Genomic DNA, 22,088 nt, shown 5'->3' with positions numbered 1-22,088 from the left:
TGAAACGAGCCACAACAGTCCTTGAAGCCAAAGCCTAACCCAGAGTTAGGTTCAACCTCTCTCAGCGTTCCTGGAATTGGAGAGTTAGGCCCTAACAGAGGGTGGCTCATGAAGTTTAAGGGAAGAAGCCATCTCTGTAACATCAAAGCTCAAGGTGAAGCAGCAGGTGCTGATGTAGAAGCTGCAGGAAGTTATCCAGGAGATGTAGCTAAGATAATTTATGGAGGTGGTTACACTAAACAACCTTCTAAAGGGGAAGTTGCTATCTAGAACTTTCACAGCTAGAGAGGAGAAATCAATGCCTGGTTTCAAAGGCCAGGGCGACTCTCCTGTTAGAAGCTAATGCAGCTGGTGGTTTTAGGTCAAGGCCCACGGTAGGGTGCTTAAGAATCGTGCTGTCATTCAGAGCTCAGGCAGAGTAGATTTAGCATATCTGTTTACAACATGGCTTACCAAAAAATGTAAGCCCACTGTTGAGAGCTACTCCTCAGAAAAAAAGATTCTTTTTCAAAATAGTACTGCCCACTGACCACACATGTAGTCACCCAAGAGCTCTGATGGAGATGTACAATGTTTGCGTGCCTGCTAACACAATACCCAGTCTGCAGCCCCTGGATCAAGGAGCAATTTTGACGCTCAAGCCTAATGTTAGAGAAGTACATTTAATAAGGTTATAGCTGCCATAGATAGTGGCAGATCTCATAGATCTGGGCACTGTCGATTGAAAACCTTCTGGAAAGGATTCAACATTACCAGGAGTTTGGAAGAAGGTGATTCCAACCCTCATGGATGAGAGGTTCAAGACTTCAGTGGAGGAAGTCACTGCAGATGTGGTGGAAATAGCAAGAGAACTAGAATTAGGAGTAGAGCCTGAAGATGGGATTGAATTTCTGCCATCTCGTGAGGAGTTGCTTCTGATGAATGAGCAACGAAAGTGGTTCCGTGAGCTGGCCTCTACTCCTGGATGACAACAAAGGTTTTAGAATATTCCTTTAAGTTAATTGAGAAGGCAGTGACAGGGTTAGAGAGGATTGACTCCAATTTTTAAAAAAGTTCTGCAGCTAAAATGTTATCAGAGTCGATCTTTGTCCTATTTTAGGAATCGCCACAGCGACTCCACCCTTCAGCAACCACCACCCTGATCAGTCAGCAGCCAAAACATGGAGGCAAGAACCTCCATCAGCAAGAAGATTATGATCTGAAAGCTCAGGTGATGGTTAGCATCCTTTTTAAGTTTGTTTTTTTTAAGTATTTATTTCCGTCATCTCTACATTATGGGGCTCACACTCATGACTCAGGGATCAAGAGTTGCACACTTTTCTGAGTCAGCCAGGTTCCCTGATGGTTAGCTTTTCTTTTCTTCTTTCTATTTCCTTCCTTCCTTTCTTCCTTCCTCCCTCTTTCTTTTCTTTTCTTTCTTTCTTTTTCTTTCTTTCTTTAGCAAGTATGTCCTTTGTGGTTTTCAGACACGATGCTATCGTACCTCGATTACAGTCTAGTGCTCGCCTTGTTGAGATACTTACTTCATCGTAGTAGTCTGGAACTGAACCTGCACGATCTCTAAGGTATGCCTGCTATGTACAGCATGGTGACAAGTCAACAATACTGTACTATATGCTTGGAAGTTATCAAAATATTATATCTTAAATATTCTCCCTATACACATACACACGAGTTAATTATGTGAGGGGCAGATGTGCTCATTTTCTTGGGATACCATTTTGCAGAACACACATGTATCAAATCATCATGCTATATACCTAAAGCTTACACAATGTTATATGTTAATTATATAGCAACACAGCTGGGGAAACGATATGCCAATGTTCACCCTCATCACCCTCCTGAGAACAGGAACCATGGGGCACATGGGTCCCCTCAGGAGACCACAAGAGAGAAAAGGATTTTTGGACTGCCTTATCTGACTGACTCTCTAAAGATTAAAGATGTACAAAAGGTAAATAGTTTGCACCACATCCCAGAATTTGTGCTTGTCTGTGATATTCAAGGAGTACGATGGTGCTGTTTACCTTCTAGACATTGCAGAACGCAAGGCAGGGTTATACCATTTCTCCAGTTTTTCCACCGAGGTAAAAGTTTGTAACCGCCTGAGCCTACGCTGCAATAAATGATGTGACAATCACAGTAAAATGAGATTAAGAATCATTAGGGAACTTGTGTTCACTACCAGAAGTTAAGTGCTAGTAGACAGTATTAGGCTTGGTTGTTTGGCCATTGTTATTTGGCTTTTCTACTGTGAACAGAAACATGGAACTCTTTTCAAGAGAAGTATTTCAGTGATGGCATTTTGGCTCTTTGGTAGTCAGGGACACCAGTGCTTGCTATCTTCATGTTCTTTCCAGAGTTACCTCCAAGTTTAAGGCCAGCCCCCTCATGTTTCCAAGACAGCTGCTGGAGTGCCAGCCCTTAGACACAAGGCCAGACGAAGTTAAAGGGGCAAATCGCCAAATGAGTCAACTTTCTGAAAAGATAGGTAATGTCCCATGCTACCCTTTCGCTAATATTAACCAGAACTTACTTAAATGGTCACATCTCATGCTGCCTTGCAGGCTGGTAAATGTAGGCTTTCAGCTGGCTACTTGCAATAAAACTGGAATTCTGATAAGAATGGGGAGAATGCCTTAGGTAAACAACTAGAAGTCTAGACTCCACCACCTGTGGAAAACTGCCAATGTATTAAAAGAGTAGAAAATATTCATTTCACTGTGTGAATGGGAGGGTTATATTCACTTGAGTATACCATCTATATACAATACTGGGAACTCCTGGGTGTTTGAAAAGTGGGGCTATTTTTTTTCCTTCTCACTGCCCCAGATGTGGGTATGTGCTCCTTCTCTTCAGCAGAGTTTTCTTATCAATTGATAATTTTGTCCTAAAGGGACAAGAATCCTACAGCTGTATGGATTGTACGTATTGTTTTGCTTCAACCTTAATTATAATGTTTCCCCATGCTGTCTGTCTGTCCAGGTGTTGTTCTTCAACCTGCTAGATTCTTCTTAGGAGAATGCAGGTAAGGATTGTGCTCTTTCCAGAGCTCTCCTTTTTTTTCTTTTTTGGTTTTGTTCCTGTCCCCTTATTTCTCAAACATCTACTGAGAGCCCGTTATATCTGGCCTGCAGCTGGTAGTAAGATTTATTTTTCATCTTTGTGTTTCTTTACCATCCATGTCCTTCCCATCTAGTTGTGGAGAGGTCAAGGGAGCACGTTGAGCTCGTTTTCCTAAGTGCTCAAGAGATTAGAGGGATTGGGGGAGACAGGGTGCAAAGGAGGAGTGCCCAGGCATGTCTGGAGGAGGGGGAGCAGCCTTCAGAGAAGAGGCATTGCTTGGTGTAGGGGCAAACAGTTTAGAGACTTTCTAGTCTTCCAGACAGAACACAGCACCGGCAAGGACAGCACACTGTTTGAGATGGACAGACTGTAAGATGTGACAGGAGGACAGGGGGCTCATGATGATTGTCTCCTTTCTCAGAGAACACGGAGGCTGTGAGGTACAACACTCCCAACCCCCATCTCTATCCACCTTTATTTCTTACCGTGGCTTCTCCACTTCCCATGCCCAACAGAATTGTTGACCCCCAATTTCCTTCGGAGTCAGTCTCCTGCTTCCATCCCCACATTTGTCCCTCTGTCCCTTTTCACCTGGGTGGTTATGCAAGTCTCCTCACTGTTTCCAGCCTTCGCCACCTTTCCTGCTGGCTTACACCTACCCTCCACCCAGCCAAAGGAGCGACTTATCTGATTCTATAAAACAAACACTTCGGTAGCTCCCGTGGCCCCAAGGCAAGTTCAAATTCCTTAGCACGGTACAGGTGGTTCTTCTTACCTCTGGCGACCTTCTCAGCCTTGATGCTGAGACACAGGGACACAGGCAAACACTGTGAAACACCGGCCATGGGCTCACAGTGCAGAGCCTGTTCCAGGGAGGTGGCCCCAGGCTGGGCTTGGAGGGACCCACACCATTTTTCAACTCCCACTGGCTGGAACTCAGCCCTTTGGCCCCCCCAAACTGCAAGGAGGGCTGGGTGGGGGCGTAAGATGTTGCTGCAAGCAGTCTGCCCTAGAGCCCCCTTTTCAGCTTTGTCCTTTTATCTTCCACACTATAAATTTTCCCGGACTACCTTGGTAACAGATTTTGCCTATTTCACACATTTGTTTTACGAAACTACTAAGTTAGTAATACTGCCTTTTTTTTTTTTTTTTTTTTTTTTAAGAGGGCTTCATGCCCAGTGTGGAAGTGAACATGGGGCTGGAACTCATGACCCTGATATCAAGACCTGAGTTGAGATCAAGAGTTTGGAGGCTTAGCAGTTGTTTGTTTTAAGTTTAGTTATTTATTTTGAGAGAGGGGGGCGGTGGGGAGAGAATCTCAAGCAGTCTCCATACTGTCAGCACAGGGCCTGACCTGGACTGGATACCACAATCTGTAAGTTCATGAGCCAAGATCAAGAGTCAGATACTTAACGGACTGAGCCACCCAGGTACTCGTTGGGGAGGGGGGATCATTTGTTCTTATTGTTCACTTTAGGCTTCAGTGTCTGGTGCTATTGATTTTCCTTAAATAATTATTGCTAACACTTCCTTACTGTGTATCAGGTACTGTAAGCATTTCTTTAAAACGCTTTTCTAAGATAGGTTGTATTATTTGCCCCAGTGTACAGATGAGGAAACTGAGGCACAGAGTGTTAGGTTACTGGTCCAAGATCACACAGCTTGATAACTGGATCCGAATCCAGGCAGTCTGACCCCCCCTCCCCGGATTGTATGGTATACTACTTTTCAAGTGTGCAGTGCGTTTTGGATATATGTTTAAGGTTAAAAATAAGCATTGAATTGAATTGATTAATTTAGGTGGTCCATGGAGGTTTCTTCCACTTTTGTGTAAGGGGAGGTCAAACCACAATGATCATTTTTTAATGTGCTCCACTCTGACATTTTTCCTTTCCATTCTCTGTGCAACTTTTTTTTTTTTTTTTTCAACGTTTATTTATTTTTGGGACAGAGAGAGACAGAGCATGAACGGGGGAGGGGCAGAGAGAGAGGGAGACACAGAATCGGAAACAGGCTCCAGGCTCTGAGCCATCAGCCCAGAGCCTGACGCGGGGCTCGAACTCACGGACCGCGAGATCGTGACCTGGCTGAAGTCGGACGCTTAACCGACTGTGCCACCCAGGCGCCCCTCTGTGCAACTTTCTAATACTTCAAGGGGAAACAGAAGCCCCCATCTGCGAGCCATTGCACAATTCTATAGAATACTTGTAACCAGTCACACAATTAAGAAAGAAGAAAATCCTTAGAAGTTGTCAATATGTGGCTCATTTTATGGTGGACACTAAATATTTAAATAAATTCAATGAATCTACTTGTAATTATGGTCTGAGTAATCTATTTTATGGCCCAAATTGTAGACAGTATATTTCTATAGTCCTAAGCTAGCAAAATGAACTTAGATCCAATTATAAACATTTCCATATCCCTAAACTAATGTGATGATTTTAGATCTGTAAAAGACTCTGAAAATAACTCCTGTGTCCTTGTCTCCACTTGATGAGACTTTGAGACCTGTTTTCTTTTTTGCGTTCTAGAAAACACTCCGCTCGTTTTTTAAGGACGATTTCAGCCTTCCAGTCCTTTACAGCAAAGGATAAAAATAGGAATTATTGTACAATCATTAGAATAAGCACAATCTGGACAGGAATCTGTTCAACACTGTGTCCTCGTTTTGTGGCACAAAGCTGACATTCAAGAACCATTTTTGATAGGTTCTGCCTCACCTTTTCCGTTCACAGGTCGGTGGCAATGTCAGCGGGGCGAGTCGTTAAGTTCTCACAAGATGGCTCTGGCCGACTGTGGTTTTGATCATTAGCGCTTCTGGCCCTGCTTTTAATCAGCAGCACTGAACCACTGGCCCCAGGGCCTTGCCAGAGAGCAGGCCTTTTAACGGTCTCCTTCTCACCTCTTATTGAAGGCTCTTGACAGAAATATTGAAGGACAAGTGTTTAAAGGATCTGTGGTCAATGCATTCCTTACTGTGACCTTTCCGTGGATTGAAAGCTCTGAAGTCTTTCCCCAGATAAATATACTTAGAGCCCACACACAGAAAATGGTGTCTTCAATTTCAGAGACCTGCTTCCTCTCTGAAGCACATATTGACCCTAGAGAATCCAGCCTATGATAACAAACAGCCTTCAGGCTTCAATTTTGCCAATTCTAATAAATTGGTAGTGATGGCCAAGGGCACTTGTTTGGAAAATCAGCCCATTTTGGCCTTTGCAGAAAAGAGTGCGATGACCTGGTTGTACACGCTATGTACACGGGAGGAAAGTGCCGGGCCTGCTAATGGGCTATATTTGTGGCAACCTTTTTCTGTCAGTTAAGGTACACTATCAACAAGCTGTGTATGTTTTCCACACGCTTTCCCATTTCTCCAGCAAACTGCTTCCTTTGAGTTGGATTTAGGCATTATGCCCTCATGTCGTATGAAGGCAAAAAAAAAAAAAAAAGGTTCCTGTGCGACCTGCTTACCTGTCAATTTTTGTTGTCAGAATTTCATAAGGAATACTGGCCACCACAGGTCAGTTAAGTCCCTGTCAAACCGAGGTGTCAGGAAAAGCTTTGCTTCACTGGAGAATGCTATGCTTTCACGGCAATATACGAATGATATAATATACGGTTGCTTTTCACTTCAGCTTTGAGGAATATCAACTTGATGGCAGTAATCATCCAGGGCCCAAATTCAGCCTCCAATAGTACTAATTTTTGTTGATAGAGTTATCAGTCTCTCTCCACCGATCCGTCCTTACAGGCCACTTCAAATCATTGGTGGCACAAGGCAGGATCTTTAAAAATAATAAGAAAAATAGCTCTCCTCTTTTGGCTTCAGACCATTAAATTCACTGCTTTAAGACCAAAGACTAACAAACACAAGCCATTAACAGATTAGTATATCCATCTAAGTCACTGGTATACAGTTGGGGTCTTCTTTTTGTCTCCTATTCCCTCCTTCCAGTAGGACTAAATGGACTTCTTCCTATAGACAGAGTCTAGTGTGAAACCCCGACAGGTTTTTTTCTTTCTTTGCAGTGCAAGTGCTCGACTTCAGCTTTAATTGCCAAGGCATCCATCTCAAAGAAGGCTCTCCTTCAAAGATGGCGACCTCCAAGAAACACATGGTCAGCCCCAGGACAAGACAGAGCCAGGCTACCTCACCCCACTGAGCCTCCTTGGTTTCAGAGAACTCGATTTCAATAACTGACCATTTGGGCCACGTGCCTTTTCTTTTCTCACCTTTTTTGAAATTCACCAATAGTGAGTGAGCCCCTGAACCCTAGGCCCCTACTCTCCACCCCAGTAAAAGCAGAACCTCTGGCCTGTGCATGCTCTCCCTCTATCTGTGACCTCATTGTGGGGCCCCCGGTGCATAGGGTAATCTCCAAGTCTTGCAAGTCAGAAATCTCTATCTTTTCAAAGTTTCTTGATGGTGGTTGCTACAGAGCATCTTGCAATCATAGTACGAACCACAAGGGCCGATCCACCGACAACACTGGTCATTGATAGGCTGCGAATGCGCTAAAACAACTTATGTCAGCAGGATTGCACGGTTGCTCTTGCAATCAACTGAGGGGAATTCCCTTTACCTGTTGTTTGCTCACTAGCCCTCCAACTCAGGGAACTAACCATCTGGGAAACTGAGCATGCTTGCCGGGGGTCTGTGGCACTGCTATGTGCTCTTACGTATTGCCTTCGCGATATGCTCCCTGCGGTATCCAACCCAAAGAGTCATGATACAGTTACGAACAGTCTCTGCAGAGTGATGTGATCAAGGTCATAGGCCTAATGAGACATTAATTACAAAGTCCTTGAAGTGCCTGGTGGCTCAGTGGGGTGAGCGTCTGACTCTTGGTTTTGGCTCAGGTCATGATCCCAGGGTCCTGGGAAGGAGCCCCTCGTTGGGTTCTGCACTGAGCCTGAAGCTTGCTTGAACTTCTCTCTCTCCTTCTGCCCTTCTCCCTCACTCTCCAAAAAAAAAAAAAAAAAATTCTTTTAAGTCCCTAACTAACATAGGAAAAGGTCTCCCACACCTTAAGGCTAAGGAGGGTAGATTAGATTGCAAGGGTATTACTGCAATAAAAAACCAGTGAGGGAAACCAGAGGGAAAATACAACAGAGGCCTTGGTTTTTGTATCACCACTTCACTCACTTCTGTCAAGCTTCATCCCTTGATCCAGTTATGAGTTCAATTACTGGCATTATGAGTTTAAAAAAATTAATGGAAAAATATAAATATATAAACAATAATGGAAAAACATAAATGTCCTGGACATCTGGTGCCAGCACCTACTAAGAATCCTGAGGAGGTAGAGCAGCCCTTCAGGACATGCAAAAGGCCCAGGGATGTTTCCGGGTGTCATTCCAGGCCGGGCCCATGGACATGCTAAGACTCTGAGGGTTGAGCTCTGGAGGCCTAGGGGCTTTCTCACACTAGCAGAGGCAGAAGCAGAGCCCAATCCCAGGGGGGTGAGGGTGGGGGGTTGTCTCATGTGATCCTGGGATGAAAAGCAGCTGCCTGTGAAGAGGCCTCACTGATGTCATCCACGTTTTTCCAGTAACGACATCCAAGATTAAAGGAGCAACAACAGCAACAAAAAAATCAAGAAATAGACTGAAATCAAACTAGGCCCTGAAATTCAACCCTTTCTTAAAGACTTTATACCACGGGAAGGAGAGAGGGGAACTAACTGACTCTGGTAAGTTTTCTTCTTCCTATGATAGGGCTCCGGATTCTTATTCACAGCCGCAAAAACGGGTCAACGGATAGCTACCTCCCAAGACTCTGAAATCTATAACTTTATTAAAGATTCATCCAGGCTCTATGCTCATTTCCTTCCATCACAGTGACCATGGCTAAGGCTCACAGTGAATGGAAGACATTAAGATGAGGCCCAGCTCCTGCTGGGCCAAACTGGCATAATCCAATGGGTTTATCATTTCAATGAACCTAGTGACCCCAACGACCACATCTTCATTTCCAAGCCAGAAGAAGCCCCCTCTGACCCCGAGTCCAGAGAAGTATTCTTTACAGGGCACTCCCTAGTCTAGTTCCAGGCCGCATTACTGCGTTTTAATTGGGGTCGTCCAAACTATCCACAAGGCCTAAGAGAAAACCTGCACTCTTTTTCTGCCCCTTGAAGATGTAAACCTTAGGACGCCTTTGAAATGGAAATACACCAGAAGGTCTCTGAAACAATGTCCACGCTGGTCTGAGAGGGAGGGAGGAAGAAAGGGTAGGAAAGAAAGAGAGGCCTTTTTAAAACACAAGCTGCAGGGGCGCCTGGGTGGCGCAGTTGGTTAAGTGTCAGCCAGGTCACGATCTCACGGTCCGTGAGTTCGAGCCCCATGTCAGGCTCTGGGCTAATGGCTCAGAGCCTGGAGCCTGTTTCCGATTCTGTGTCTCCCTCTCTCTCTGCCCCTCCCCCGTTCATGCTCTGTCTCTCTCTGTCCCAAAAATAAACGTTGAAAAAAAAAAATTAAAACACAAGCTGCAAATAAAGACTCTCTAGCCCAGACTCTTGATCACAGCTGCCTTCAGATTACTTCCAGGAACAAATTGTAAAAGTCTTCTCTACAAATAGTATAAGAGATGTTAGCCACCTGAGCAGGTAAGCTTAACTGATTCCATTTGCCAGAAAAGCAGTTTGATTCCAACCGTTCTTTTTATAGACTACTGAGTTTTGCACATTTGTACCCATCTCATGGCGAAAAATTCAAAAACCTTAACTGTACGCTCTCTGTATGTGTCTTCCTGTAGGTTCGTGTGTTGTAGATACGTGATATTTTTCTACCTCTGAACGATACTGCCAAACTTAACTTGTAAAAGAGCTTGACTTAATTGTCTTAAAGAAAATTAAGGGCTTATATAAATTGAATATTCACAAAAATTCTCCAATAAAAACAAGCCAGTGAATTTCAGATTCATGTGATCTGGGAATACATTCGGTAGTAAAGCTAATTTAAGTTGGCTGGTTTGATTAAAACAGACATACCTTCAAAATTATCAGCGTTAAATATAATGCAGATAAATAACTACCTGGGTTTACTAGTTGACTACATGTACTCTCTGTTGCAAAATGGGTCAGCAAAAATTGTGAACAATGGTTGACCGTAATGTCTCAAAGTTTTTGTGGGTAATTTACACATAATTGTTAAGAAGTAAATTGAATAGATGTAAATAAGATTAAAAGTTGACCCCCAAACTTTTAGTTTTTCCAAATCTTTTTGGCAATCTGAAACCTTACTGTTTTGCTAAGTTAAGTAAATTAAATTCGCTGAATATCTAGATCATTTCTAAATAAGACAGAATAGTGAAACATTAATTCCTGCACATAGGGAAGCCAAGAGTAGATAAACCTATTACCGAGTAACTAAAGATAAAATTTGGGTCTGTTAGTAAACATATTTTGTGCTTTATTGAAAGATGATGATTTCTAGAAATATATGCTTTAAAAAAAATTGTTTTTTTACATTTATTTTTGAGAGAGACAGAGTACAAGACGGGGAGGGGCAGAGAGAGAGGGAGACACAGAATCCGAAGCAGGCTCCAGGCTCTGAGTTGTCAGCACAGAGCCTGAACTCACAAACTGTGAGATCATGACCTGAGCCAAAGTCAGATGCTTAACTGACTGAGCCACCCAGATGCCCCTGTGCTTTTTTTTATAGTACAAAGTATTTGTTAGTTTGCCAATTCACAGACCACTAATGTAAAAGTTCACAATTCTGATTTTCTTAGTTAAGCTTCCTAAGACTTCAGAATTCTAATTAATATGTGTGGCTAACACTACTAAAAATAATAAGGGAAACTACTCTGTATACAAGAAAAGTAAGGTGTGTGCTTTTGGTAAAAGAAGGTATGAGGAATGGAAATGCATTTTTGTTGAGGGAAAAGTAACAGTGTTCTAAAGTGAGTCTGGGAAAGAGGTAAAACAGGGTAAAATTTCAATGTAAACAAGAAAGTTGTTGGCTTATGAAAAAGGAATCTTTGGGAAGGAATTTTATGTGTGGTCAGGAAATTTAAGTAAATGAGTTTTAACATTGAAAGTATATTTGTGGGGTGCCTGGGTGGCTCAGTCGGTTAAGTGTCCGACTTCAGCTCTCGATCTCGCCGTCAGTGAGTTCGGGCCCCGCCTCGGGCTCTGTGCTGACAGCTCAGAACCTGGAGCCCGGTTCAGATTCTGTGTCTCCCTCTCTCTGTGCTCCTCCCCTGTTCACACTCTGTCTCTGAAAAATGAATAAACCTTAAAAAAAAGTATATTTGTGTGGGACAAAACAGAAGAGACTCATATATATGGAGAACAAATTGAGGGTTACTGGAGGGGTTGTGGGAGGGGGGATGGGCTAAATGGGTAAGGGGCACTAAGGAATCTACTCCTGAAATCATTGTTGCACTATATGCTAACTAATTTGGATGTAAATTTAAAAAAAATAATAAATTAAAAAAAATAGTGGGGATGCTTGGGTAGCTCAGTCAGTTGAGCATCTGACTCTTGTTTTGGGCTCAGGTCATGATCTCATGGTTGTTTTCTTTTTTGTTTTTTAATTTTTTTTAATGTTTATTTATTTTTGAGACAGAGACAGAGACAGAGCATGAGCAGGGGAGGGGCAGAGAGAGAGGGAGACACAGAATCCGAAACAGGCTCCAGGCTCTGAGCTGTCAGCACAGAGCCTGATGCAGGGCTCGAACCCACGAACCGTGAGATCATGATCCGAGCCTAAGTCGCACGCCCAACCAACTGAGCCACCCAGGTGCCCCAATCTCATGGTTTTTGAGTTCAGGTCCAGTGTCAGACTCTGTGCTGGCAGCAAAGAACCAGCTTGGGTTTCTTTATCTCCCCCTCTCTCTGCCCCTCCCCAGCTCGTGCTTTATCTCTCACTCTCAAAATAAACAAACATTAAAAAAATTATTTCATGGGAATGCAAGCTGATGCAGCCAGTCTGGAAAACAGTATGGAGGTTCCTCAAAAAAACTAAAAATAGAACTACCCTATGACCCAGCAATTGCACTACTAGGTATTTATTCAAGGGATACAGGTGTGCTGTTTCGAAGGGACACATGCACCCCCATGTTTATAGCAGCACTATCAACAATAGCCAAAGTATGGAAAGAGCCCAAATGTCCATCGATGGATGAATGGATAAAAAAGATGTGGTGTGTGTATATATATATATATATATGTATATATATGTATGTGTGTATATATATATACACACATATATATATACATACACACACACACACACACACACTGGAGTATTACTCTACAATCAAAAAGAATGAAATCTTGCCAGTTGCAACTACATGGATGGAACTGGAGGGTATTACACTAAGTGAAATTAGAGAAAGACAAATATCATATGACTTCACTCATATGAGGACTTTAAGAGAAAAAACACATGAACATAAGGGAAGGGAAATAAAAATAATATAAAAACAGGAAGGGGGACAAAACAGAAGAGATTCATAAATATGGAGAACAAACTGAGGGTTACTGGAAGGGTTGTGGGAGGGGGGATGGGCTAAATGGGTAAGGGGCATTAAGGAATCTACTCCTGAAATCATTGTTGCACTATATGCTAACTAATTTGGATGTAAATTTAAAAAAAGAAAAAAAAGAAAGTATATTTGTGCAAAATTAGAATTTGGTGCAAATTTAAAATTAGATTTTTCTCTCTGTTAAAAGGACAAAGTATTCTTGAACTATTATTGGTCTGTTCTTGATAAAAGATTGTAAAAGTTTTTTTATCTTTTAAACTTACCTTTCTAGAAAACAAGGATTCTGTGTTTAATCAGGTCTTTGATTAATCCCAATCTTCTTCATAGTAAAAAACCTAAGTTTTGCTTAGAATTATGTAACCTTATTTGCCTGTGAAGTCTTTGTCACTTTGGTTAAACAGATAACTAAGTATTGTTTCATGGTGACCTATGATTCTTGTTTTAAAATCTTTTTGACATTTTGACAAACTTTCCCAAATTCTAAATTCAGTCTTTGCATTTAGGGGACTTTGGAACAGTCTAGAACGTTCCTGGAAGATCTCAAAAGATTTGTTAAAGTAATTAAGCTTATTTGGTATGATAAATTACATGTGAAGCATCATCAAACAGATGATGCCAACCAGGTTAGATTTCATTCATGTGGATATATGTTATTAAAATGTTACAGGGATTGTATGAAACTCCTGGCAACTTAATATGTCCTTGGATGTTACCACTTATAATTAGTTATCTTAAAATGTTGTGCACCACAAATGAAAACTCCAATTAAAAGGGCAGAAGACAGGAATAGACATTTCTCCAAAGAAGACATCCAGATGGCCAACAGACACATGAAAAGATGCTCAACATCACGCAATATCAGGCAAAAGCAAATCAAAACTACAATGAGATATCACCTCACACCCGCCAGAGTGGCTAAAGTCAACAACACAAGAAACAACAGTTGTTGGCGAGGATGCGGAGAAAAAGGATCTCTGTTGCTCTGTTGGTGGGAATGCAAACTGGTGCAGCCACTCTGGAGAACATTATGGAGGTTCCTCAAAAAGTCAAAAATAGAATTGCCCTATGACCTAGCAATCACACTACTAGGTATTTACCCCAAGAATACAAACACACTAATTCAGAGGTATACATGCACCCCAAAGTTTATAGCAGCATTATCTGTAATAGCCAAACTGTGGAAAGAGCCCAAGTGTCCACTGACTGATGAGTGGATGGAGGTGGTGTATACGCGTACAATGGAATGCTATTCAGCCACAAAAAAAGAATAAAATCTTGCCATTTGCAATGATATGGAGCTAGAGAGTATAATGCTGAGCAAAATAAGTCAGAGAAAGACAAATACCCTATGATTTCACTCATGTGGAATTTAAGAAACAAATGAGCAGAGGGACCAAGAAAAAAAAAAAGGCAAACCAAGAAACAGACTCTTAATCATAGAGCACAAATTGATGGTTACCAGAGGGGAGGTGGTTGGGGAGATGGGTAAAATAGGAGAGTGGGATTAAGGAGTACATGAATGATAAGTGCTGAGCGATGTATGGAAGAATTGAATCACTCTGTTGTACACCTGAAACATGTAACATTGCTGTTAACTAAGTGGAATTTAAAAAGAAACATTAACCATGTTGGATGTCACAGAAATAACCAAATTTCCTTATCAATTGCACTGTAATGGACTCTGACCTTTCACCATGCCATTTTTTAAGTCTTTTATCATTTACAGACAGTTATTCTTTTACTGAGATGCTTTTATAGAAGTATTCCTGCAAAAGTGTTTCATTTTTTTTTGTAAGTTTTTTAAATGTTTATTTTTGAGAGAGAGAGAGAGAGACAGAGTGCAACAGGGGGAAGAATGGAGAGAGGGAGACACAGAATCTGAAGCAGGCTCCAGGTTCTGAGCGATCAGCACAGAACCTGATGTGGGGCTCGAACTCACGAACTGCGATATCATGACCTGAGCTGAAGCTGGCTGCTTAACCGACTGAGCCACCCAGGTGCCCCCAAAACGTTTCATCTTTAAGGAGATTCATGAAAATAAAAATACAGGTTTCTGATAACTTCAGTATCATAAAACTGACCTGGGGAAAAATTTCCAAAACGAATGGAAAAACTGAATTCGAGCAGAACAAGAATCAATCACGTGGTACTGAATAAATGGAGGAGGAAGACTATAACTTTCATGCCTTTTTGTTTGAAATCTTGCTGGTCCTTTAATCTTTTATTTTCCAGATATGAGAAAAATAAGCAAACTCTCACAGCAATTTGGTATATTATACCTTTCCAGGCATAATGGAAACATTTATCTTTTTCTCCTCTCTGATCCCTCCAAAATTCAGAAACTTAGTATTCTGGCAATTTATGGCAATATATTTATTTACATAAGTCCAATAAGACTCTGTTCTCCCTTAAACAGGACAGAATTGGAAAGACTGGTTGTATTATTAAGTCTTTGACTGGAATGTCATATTTGATAGAGACATTCATAAACTCACATACAACCATACAACTTTAGGACACTAAGGTTGAATTTATGGAACTAGTATAGCTCCTTTGAAATACTAGCCTGACACCTTGCTTACAGGGTTTCCAGCACCCTTGCCCATTAAGAAGGTTACTTCCTGGGACGCCTGGGTGGCTCAATCAGTTAAGCTCTGACTTTGACTCAGGTCTCACTGTGGGTGCGAGCCCCGCATGGGGCTCGGTACTGACAGCTCGGAGCCTGGAGCCTGCTTTGGATTCTGTGTCTCCCTCTCTCTCTGCCTCCCCTGCTCACTCTCTGTCTCTCTCAAAAATAAGCATTAAAATTTTTTTAAAAAGAAGGTTACTTCCTGGCAGGTGTAGGAACCTCAGGATATTTTTAGGACCTCAAAAAGAGAGGAATGAACCCTCTCTTGCCTGAACTTGCAGGCAAGTCTGGTACAAGTTCAATCTGAGATTTCTTATGAAAAGTTCTGGCAAAGCAGATTATAAATTCTATATGGTCATTTTTTGCTGCATTTATGTAAATAGGTCAAGTTTATTGAAACTAGACTAAATTTGCAAACAAGTTAGTTTTACTGTGGGTATCTTTGACAGAAGTGGGGGTAATTATAGAGAGAAAAAAATTGCCTTTCAGGAGAAACTAATGCACACTTATGGATATTAGATTCCAGTGCTCTTAACTGTCTGAGGTTTCGTTTTCTTATTTTTTTTTTAACATTTATTATTAAGAGACAGAGAGCACGGGCCACGGAGGGGCAGAGAGAGAGGCAGACACAGAATCCAAAGCAGGCTCCAGGCTCCAAGCTGTCAGCACAGAGCCCAATGCAGGGCTCGAACTCCCAAACCACGAGATCATGACCTGAGCCGAAGTCGGACGCTCAACTGACTGAGCCACCCAGGCGCCCCTGAGGTTTCGTTTTCTAAATTGGACTGGATACTGAATTCTTCTAGTTTCCTCTAATATTTGGCTACAACTTTCTTAACCAACATTTCCAATTTTCCCCTACTTCTGACTTGGAATCATTAAGAACGAAAACTGCCCTCTTGCTAAAGCCATGCAGACTGAAGTGGGAGAACTTGATATAAACTTCAGAGAAATCACCACACCAACTCTTGTTCGGAAGGTCCTCATGCCTAGTGCTGTGTGGGCCACTCAGAGAGATCACCAGAGATATTCAAACTGTAACCCAAGATATTCTATCAGGATGTTACCGTCTGTCCTCACTCCATCTGAAGATGCTTTAAGCCTGATATCTGGAAATCCTGTCTGGCTGCTTTCAGAACTCAGAAATTGGGATTACAACCTCCCAATCATTAACTTTTGCTTTTTGTTCCATAGCACTGCCTCTTATTAAAAGCCCGATGCAAGTACTTGTATCATTTAGGCCTATTTTTGGGAGCCTCCTGAAACAAAACAAAACACAACCTTTCACCGAACTGACCTATTCTGAGGACTAAGAGACTAGTTGAGATATGGAACAGTCTACCAACTCAGGACCGATTCATACCCACCTATACTAGATGGCCCATGATGCTAAAATATTTCACAGTACTCCCCAAACCTTTGACCAGACTCCTAGGGCCCCCAAGGTCACTGACTTTACTTCATTGTGGGACCCTTCAAGTTTGGGACAGTAGCTACTGAGGGGATTTCAGACTATTGTGTCATTAGGATTTGCTACTATGGTCCTACTTAGATATGTACTGAGTTACCATATGCCCTACCCCTGACTTTAAGCTTATCAACTTTCCAAGCATTACAGGGTAGGCTGAGACCAGCACAAAACATGGATATTTAGCCTTTAATTTTACAGATGCCTAAATATACAAAGAACATAATTTTTTTTTTTTACAAATATAATACCAATGTCAATTGGCAGTGGATTTCAGAGTGTGTTTGCTTTTGAGAGAAACAAACCTTTAGTTCCAATAACTTCTCCACAACAATCTGCCTTTCTGTGGTCTTCAATCTTTGCCCCCAAGACTGCTATTTCAAGGACTCCCATTTCAAAGATATAGGAGACAGAGTCGGGGGGCGGGGAGCAGGATACATGGAAACTCTTCCGTAGGTTCTCTTGGAGAAGGTTCTGTGGAAGAATCTGAGTACATGTGTGTGTACATACAGCTGGAGGTCACCCTTGAAGATGACCTGTGAAGAGATGGGTGGCAGTCACCGTGAAGGAAGCCTCAAGTGTTACACCAGTCTTTTTTTTTTTTATTAAAAAAAAAATTTTTTTTTCAACGTTTATTTATTTTTGGGACAGAGAGAGAGCATGAACGGGGGAGGGGCAGAGAGAGAGGGAGACACAGAATCGGAAACAGGCTCCAGGCTCTGAGCCATCAGCCCAGAGCCTGACGCGGGGCTCGAACTCACGGGCCGCGAGATCGTGACCTGGCTGAAGTCGGACGCTTAACCGACTGCGCCACCCAGGCGCCCCAGTCTTTTTTTTTTTTTTTTAAAGTAAACTCGATACCCAGTGTGGTGCTTGAACTCCTGACCTGGAGATCAAGAGTCACACGCTCTACTGACTGAGTCAGCAAGGTGCCCCTGCACCAAGCTTTGCAATACTTCTGAATTTCTTATGCCCGTACAGTCCTATTGCTCAAATTCATCAACACATTAAAAATGTTTACTGAATCGGCCAAATTGCTTCTCCAGCTCTGGGTATAACGGCAGGTTAGGGAGGCCCGAGTGTGATGTTTCTATCTACACAATCAGCATGGTAGGGACAAGGCAGATGAATCTGGGTTCAGTCCTGGCCAGTCACTTATTCTTCGTGTGAGCCTCAGGAAGTTTTGCAAATTCTGTCTCCATTTTCTCATACGTACAATAGAGATGAAAATAGTATCCAACTCCCAGTATCATTGTGCAGATCAAATGCCCTATCTTATGTAATATGCACATGGTGTGTACTAAATGCACAATAAGGATTTCCTCCTTTCACCTTCCCAGCCCCTCAGCCCTCCAGCAATATTTACAGTTGATGAAGAAGGGGGCAGAATTTTCAGTGCTAGTCACACACCAAATCACATTGTGGTAGTCAAAATAAAAGTGAGCCCAGACGATAAGCAAATGAATGAGCCATGTGCTCTGAACACAGAATTAAAATAAGGACTGCGTGTGCAGAAAATGTGATCTGAAAATATGTAACATATAATCAACAACATCCTTTCCTAGTTTCTCTCGCGCCGCCCCCTCCTCCCCACCACCGGCCCCCCTAGGTAGTAGGATCAAGAGAGTGAACAAAGGTAGCAACTTAGGGCAGGAGTTGGGCCTTCTGTTCCCTGATATAGCCCAAGTAGGTAAGCCAGGACCCTCATATGGATTACTGATGCTTCATAAATATTTGATAAATGGAAGGGAGAAAGAAAGCGAGAATAAAGGAAAATACAATGGGAAAGAAAACAGGAACATTCTAGGACTGAATACTCTGTTTTCCCCGGAGTTCAGGGACAAAAATAATGATTTCTAACAAGCCACAGAAAAAGTCTTAAATTTTCTACGAGAAAAAAGGTGGTTGATCTTAGTCACTTTCTTCAAATACATACAAAAGACATCTGTAAACGGTTTCTGCACCCCCGGTGTAACCAGAGGTGACAGATCAAGCCACAAGTGGCCTTGCTGAAACCGATCTCTCTTCAGGCAGGAGGACTCTCTTGCTCTCCTGACCCAGCCTGGACTTAAATATAAGGTGTAATGTTTGACGCCGAAGACAAAGTAGTTCATCTGCACGCTAAACCTAGGTGCTCAGGTGAAATGGTTTGTTAGCGCTCAATGTTTGTTCTGCCGATTGGTGAAACGATCTTCAGTTTTCCCTTGAACCACATGAATTTGAACCGCGTGGGTCCACTCATACACAGGTCCGTCTGTACGCGGCTTGTTTTGAATAAATACGTTGGAATTCTTGGGGGAGATCTGTGACAAATTGAAACCTTTGCCGATGAACGGCATGGCTTAGAAATATCGAAAAAGACCGGGAAAAGGTATTCACGAATGCGTAAAATATACGTAGACATTCGTCCAGTTTATTTAGTCGCTATCATGAAATACAAACAAACCTATTGTAAGATGTTAGAATTTATCAACACTTGTGCACACAAACACACGCTGTACATGGTACCATTTGCAGTCAAGAGAAATAAACGAATGGATAAGTACAGTAGTAAATAACTGCTAAAATTAACCATGGTCCAAACTACACCACCGCAGGGATTTTCCAGCCGCTCCCAGTTGCTTTTGTGAGCTCAGTGTTGGGAGTGTCTGCTTAAAACTCCCCACGACGCTAATCATGTCCACATGAGCAGCTGGTCTGGCCAGTCAACTAAGTAGCACAGTAAAAAGTCATCTCTCCTGGTTCTCACCTATTCTTCAAAAACCTTGAATAACACCGCAGGACCCATATGACGTGCCACTAACGATGCTAGAAATGCTCCCGAGGAGCCCAGAAACGTCCTGACCTTACAAGAAAAACTCGAGGGGCTCGGTAAGTACCGAACATTGAGGACTGCAGCTGTGTGGTTGCCAACCAGTTAAGATAAACGAGTCCAGCGTGAGGACCGTTTTAAGAAAAGGAAATTCATGGGGCACCCGGGTGGCTCAGTTGGTTGGGAGGCCGACTCTCGATTTCGGCTCCGGTTGTGATCTCATGGTCCGTGAGATTGAACCCTGCATCTGGTTCTGTGCTGACAGCAGGGAGCCTCCTTGGGATTCTCTCTTCTCCCTCTCTCTCTGCCCCTCCCCTGCTAGCTCTCTCTTTTTCTCTCAAAATAAAGTAACCTTAAAAAAAAAAAAAAAAAGGAAATTCACGAAACTTTTGTAGTTACAGCAGCGGAGTGAAAACCTTGCACTTTTTGTGAAATACCTTTTTTGATTTGAAAATGCAGCTTTTATGGGGATGCAGGATTGCTATAGGAAAGGCATACCTATAGATTCCAGCATGATTTGAGAAAAAGGGAAGTTATTACACGACAACGTAAAGCAAAAGGAAAGCGAAGGATCTAAGGCTGGAGAATTTAATGCCAGCAATGGATGGTTTGATAATTTTAGAGAGGGATTTGGCTTAAAAAAATGTCAAGACAACAGGAAAAGCAGATTCTGCTGCAAGAGGCAGCAGATGAATTCCCAGGTGCCATGAAGAAAATCATTAAGAAAGGATATCTGTTTAAACAGGTCTTCGAGGCAGACAAAAGTACTCTATTCTAAAAGAAAATTGCCAGAAAAACCATTTATTAGTAAAGAAGGGACGTAAGCACCAGTTTTAGGGCAACAAGGGATAGGCAAACTGCACTGTTTTGTGCAAATGCAGTGGGTTTATGACCAGTACTGCCTTTATCTATAAAGCTGCTGACTTTCCAGCCTTGAAGGGAAAAGATAAATGCCAGCTGCCAGAGTTGTGATTTTAGGGCAAGGAGGCCTGGACGATGAGAACCCTTTTTCTGAATTGGTTCCACCAATGTTTCTTTCTGAAGCCAGGAAGTAACTTGCCAGTAAGAAACCACCTTTTAAAGGTCTTGTGATCTTGGACAATGCACTTGCGCCCCACCCCCGCCCCTCCACTGAGCCCCATGAATTCAACACTGAAGATGTCAAAGTGATCTACCTGCCCACAAACACAATGTCTCCAATTTGGCCTCTTGATCAGTCTTAAGGACCTTTAAGGCTCATTACACACAGTACTACATGGAAAGGATTGTCCGTGTTCTAGAAGAGAATCCAAACCAGACATCATAAAAGTCTGGAGGGATTACACCATTGAAGATGCCACCGTTGTTTCAGAAGAAGCCATGGAAACCATCTAGCCTGAAGCAGTGAATTCCTGCTGGGGAAAACTGTGTCTAGAGGTTGCACATGACTTCACAGGATTTATGATAGAAATTATGACATAGAAATCGAAGAAATCATGAAATAGATTGTGGACATGGCAAGAAGGCCAGGAGGTAAAGGGCTTCTTGGAGAAATTCCAGAATTAACAGGCACCACACCAGATGAATTAAGAGTTGTCTTGACGGACATGAGTTGTCTTCATGAACAAATTGACGTTAGATAATCTGGCAGAAGAATCCTGATTATTCAAGACTGCTTTTGACTTCCTTTACAACATGGACTCTTCTAGGATATGGGTGCTGAAACTAAAGTACGTAGAGGAAGAAAGATTGGCATTGTACAGAAAGCTTTTTAGAGAAATGAAAAAGCAAAAAAAGGTCAAATTATGAAATATGTATTTCTGTAAAGTTGCACCCGCCTCTTCTGCCTTCCTTTTTACCTTCTGCACCTCTTCCACCCCCATCACCTCTCGTCCTCCTCAGTCTACCCAACAGGAAGATGATGACAATAAAGACCTTTAGGATGATCCACTTCCATTTAGTGAAGAGTAAGGAATCATTATGCTGCACCGTTAATAAACATCCGTTGTGTCTTCATGTGAAAATATAATAACTGTATGGCAAGAACTATGCGAAACATTTTATGTCCTCCTCATCATCACTGCTTAAGTATTCATCACGTAGAATATCACAAACCAGATTTGTATGGAAGTGGATAGCCTATCCTTTCACAGGCATAGGGTCAGTGATATTTAACATAAAATTAATAATGTGTTAGTTTTCTTACTGTTTTATAACTTTGCTTTCAAAGAATTACTACACAATATCTCTGACTGCCATCTTTCTCTCCCTCTCTCCATACCCTGCCTTCTCCCCCTGCCCCCCACCTATAACTGGAGAAACTATGTATCAGCCTGTCATCACAGGTAAGTGTTTTTTTTTTTTTTTTAATTTTCTTTTTTTTTTAACGTTTATTTATTTTTGGGACAGAGAGAGACAGAGCATGAACGGGGGAGGGGCAGAGAGAGAGGGAGACACAGAATCGGAAACAGGCTCCAGGCTCTGAGCCATCAGCCCAGAGCCTGACACAGGGCTCGAACTCACGGACCGCGAGATCGTGACCTGGCTGAAGTCGGATGCTTAACCGACTGCGCCACCCAGGCACCCCAAGTGTTTTTTTTTTTAATGTAACAATATTTTCAATACTGTACTGTGA

The 22,088-nt window shown here is 42.3% G+C and overlaps 1 protein-coding gene and 1 long non-coding RNA gene across 6 annotated transcripts in view; one reads left to right on the top strand and one right to left on the bottom strand.

Moving 5' to 3' along the window:
- Nucleotides 1-22,088, bottom strand: part of DLGAP1 (DLG associated protein 1) — a 904,837-nt gene that overhangs the window by 466,480 nt on the left and 416,269 nt on the right. The gene's annotated exons all lie outside the window — the stretch shown is intronic.
- LOC147575517 (uncharacterized) lies at nt 2,716-8,654 on the top strand. Its single transcript, XR_015242470.1, has 2 exons — nt 2,716-3,031; nt 7,102-8,654. It is a non-coding gene; the product is annotated as an uncharacterized LOC147575517 (long non-coding RNA).

The sequence above is a fragment of the Puma concolor genome, chromosome D3, assembly GCF_028749965.1.
Source record: "Puma concolor isolate L17-30 chromosome D3, mPumCon1.1.hap2, whole genome shotgun sequence".
NCBI lineage: Eukaryota > Metazoa > Chordata > Mammalia > Carnivora > Felidae > Puma > Puma concolor.
Note: the sequence above shows the minus strand (reverse complement) of the source record. Positions and strands in the feature narration are given on the sequence as shown.